We start from the raw sequence: 3,641 nt of genomic DNA on the forward strand, positions 1-3,641 counted from the left end.
AGACAGAGTCTTGCTCTGTTGTCCAGGCTGGAGTGCAATGGCGTGATCTCAGCTCATTGCAACCGTTGCCCCCTGGGTTCAAGCAATTCTCCTGCCTCAGCCTCCAGAGTAGCTGGGATTACAGGTGCCTGCCACCATGCCCAGCTAATTTTTGTATTTTTAGTAGAGACAGGATTTTACCACGATGGCCAAGCTGGTCTTGAACTCCTGACCTCAAGTGATCCAGGCGCCTCACCCTCCCAAAGTGCTGGTATTACAAGCATGAGCCACTGCGTCCGGCTTTACGCAATATCATTTTCTTTATACATTTAGTAGTCATTTTGTATGTTGATATATGTATATATATTTCTAAATCCTAGTTTCATACCAATAGGACCAAAATAAAACTTCATTGAAAGGCCTAAAGAATTCCTTATGGACTTTCTCTTGCCACACCGATAGCATCAGCTCATATCTCTAATTCTTTTTTTTTTTTTTTTTGAGACGGAGTTTCGCTCTCGTTACCCAGGCTAGAGTGCTATGGCGCAATCTCGGCTCACCACAACCTCCGCCTCCTGGGTTCAAGCAATTCTCCTGCCTCAGCCTCCCGAGTAGCTGGGACTACAGGTGTGCGCCACCATGCCCAGCTAATTTTTGTATTTTTAGTAGAGACGGGGTTTCACCATGTTGACCAGGATGGTCTCGATCTCTTGACCTCGTGATCCACCCGCCTCGGCCTCCCAAAGTGCTGGGATTACAAGTGTGAGCCACCGCGCCCGGCCATATCTCTAATTCTTTCATCTCAGATGTCAGTTTTGATTTGTGTGTCTGTATGCGTGTGCATGTGTGGCTTTGCTAGGGTTACCAGTGTTTAATCCCAGCAGCACTGCAAGGAGCTATATTGCCTTTGGCAAGTGGCTTAATCATCTATGTGTTTGTTTCCATGTCTGTAAAATAGAAACTATGGTGATGATAATGCTGCCTTCCTTATAAGGATGACTTAAAGCTGTGTTTCTCAAAGTATATTCCTTGTGCCAGCAGTCTCAGCATCTCCCAATAATTGAATTAAAAAGCAAATTTCAGGCCTCATCATACCTGTTGAATCAGAAACTCTGGTTTCTGTGTTTTAAGACTTCTAGAAGATTCCAATGGAGTTTAGAGCTTGAGAACAACTGTTGATGAGATTAAGTGAGTTAATAATAAGCATTAGGTCAGTGTTTGGCACATAGTAAGCATAGTAAGCAGTAAATTAATGAATATTTTTAGCTGAATACATTAAATATGATCAACATATAAAAAGTTTAATTTAGGCAAGAAGATGTTGCCCATGCTGTTCCCCCAAGAAATAAATCCGGCTTAATTCCTTGTCCAAAGGCATCAGCATGGACTGCCGACCCCTCATCATGTGGCTTCTGCCTTCCCTTCTACAATTTCTGTACTCCATATGTACTAGGTCTCCAACTTTCCTAGTACTCAGTATGGGAATTGCTTACTTACACCTCCAAGGCTTTGCCTATTCATTTCCTCTGCATGAAAACATCACTTATTCCTTTTCTTTCTTTTTAAAAAAGAACCTCTTTTCTCTCACTTCCTGCACTTATAATCTCCTGAATTCCTACATATTCCTCAAAACCCAGCTCCAGTGTCACCTCTGTGATGATCCCACTGCTGTCTAGTCTGAGCCAGGCATTTGCTAAGCCTCAACATCTCCCTACACATCCCACTTGTAGTACTTAGAGGAGTTTGTAACTGTTCACAGTTTCATTGCCTCTTTTTGAATTTTTTAATAGGGGTGAAATTCATGTTACATATAATTAATCATTTTAAAGTGTGGCCAAGAGCAGTGGTTTACACCTGTAATCCCAGCAATTTCGGAGGCCAAGACAGGAAGACCACTTGAGCTAGGAGTTTGAGACCAGCCTGGCCAACATGGCAAAAACCTATCTCTACAAAAATACAAAAAGTAGCCAGGTGTGGTGGTGTGTGCCTTGTAATCCCAGCTACTTGGGAGCCTGAGGCAGGAGGATAGCTTAAACCAAGGAGGTGGACATTACAGTGAGCCAACATTGTGCCACTGTACTCCAACCTGTGCGACAGAGCGAAATTGTCTCACACACACACACACACACACACACACACACACGCACAAAAAAAAAAAAGAAAAGAAAGAAAAAGAAAGAAAGGAAAAAGAAAAAAAAGGCTGGGCACAGTGGCTAACGCCTGTAATCCCAGCACTTTGGGAGGCCAAGGTGGGATCACCTGAGCTCAGGAGTTCTAGAATAGCCTGGCCACATGATGAAACCTTGTCTTCTACTAAAAATACAAAGATTAGGCATGGTGGTGGATGCCTATAATCCCAGCTACTTGGGAGGCTGAGGTAGGAGAATCATTTGAACCCAGGAGGTGGAGGTTGAGTGAGCCAAGATAGTGCCACTGCACTCCAGTCTGGGCAACAAGAGAGAAACTCCGTTACAAAAAAAAAAAAAAAAGTGTATGATTTAGTGGCATTTAGTGTATTCACACTGTTGTGCAACCATCACTTCTTTCTAGTTTCAAAACTTTTCCATCATGCCCAAAATACATGTCATACCTATTAAGTAATCACTTCCCATTCCTCCCTCTCCCCTCCTCAGATAACCACTAAGCAGCTTCCTGGCTTTATGTATTTCCCTAATATTCTGGATATATTATATAAAATAAACCAAACAATAACAATATGTGGCTTTTAGTGTTTGGCTTATTTTATTTTTATTTTTTTGAGACAGAATCTCACTCTATCACCCAGGCTCGAGTACAGTGACATGATCTTGGCTTACTACAACCTCCACCTCCCAGGTTCAAGCGATCCTCCTGCCTCAGCCTCCCAACTAGCTGAAATTACAGGTGTCAGCCACCACACCCAGCTAATTTTTGTATTTTTAGTAGAGATGGGGTTTCATCATGTTGGCCAGGCTGGTATTGAACTCCTGACCTCAGGTGATCCACTCGCCTCGGCCTCCCAAAGTGCTAGGATTACATACACCATAGCTGACAAGTGTCTGACTTTATTTAGCATTAGTTTAAGTTTCACCCAAGTTGTGGCATGTATCATTATTTTGGCTGAATAATATTCCATTAAATGTACATATCACAGTCTATTTATCCATCATTCATTGGTGAACATTTGTTATTTTCACCTTATGGTTATTATTAATGCTGCTATAAACATTTGTGTGCAAGTTTCTGTGTAGATATATATTTTCATTTCTCTTGAGTATATACTAAGGACTGGAATTGATGGGTCATATGGTAATTATATGTTTAACTTTTTGAGGAACTGCCAGCTGTTTCCAGAGTGACTGCACCATTTTACATTCCCAATAGCAAGGTATGAGAGTTCCTGTTTTTCCACATCCTCACCAATACTTGTTATTTTATTCAAAAAAAATATCATTATAGTAGCATGGTGAGTGTGTAGTAATATCTCATTGTGCCTTTAATTTGTGTTTCCTTTATGACTAATGATGTTGAACATCTTTTCACATGCTTGTCAGCCATTTGTATAGCCTATGGGGAGAACTGGCCATTCAAGTTGCTTGTCTTTTTAAAAACTGGATTGAGACCAGCCTGAACAACATAGCTATACCTTGTCTCTACTAAAAATAAAAACAATTAGCTGCATG

The sequence above is a fragment of the Sapajus apella genome, unplaced genomic scaffold (genome assembly GCF_009761245.1).
Source record: "Sapajus apella isolate SASKATOON/1434 unplaced genomic scaffold, GSC_monkey_1.0 scaffold71, whole genome shotgun sequence".
In the NCBI taxonomy this organism is placed as follows: Eukaryota; Metazoa; Chordata; class Mammalia; order Primates; family Cebidae; genus Sapajus; species Sapajus apella.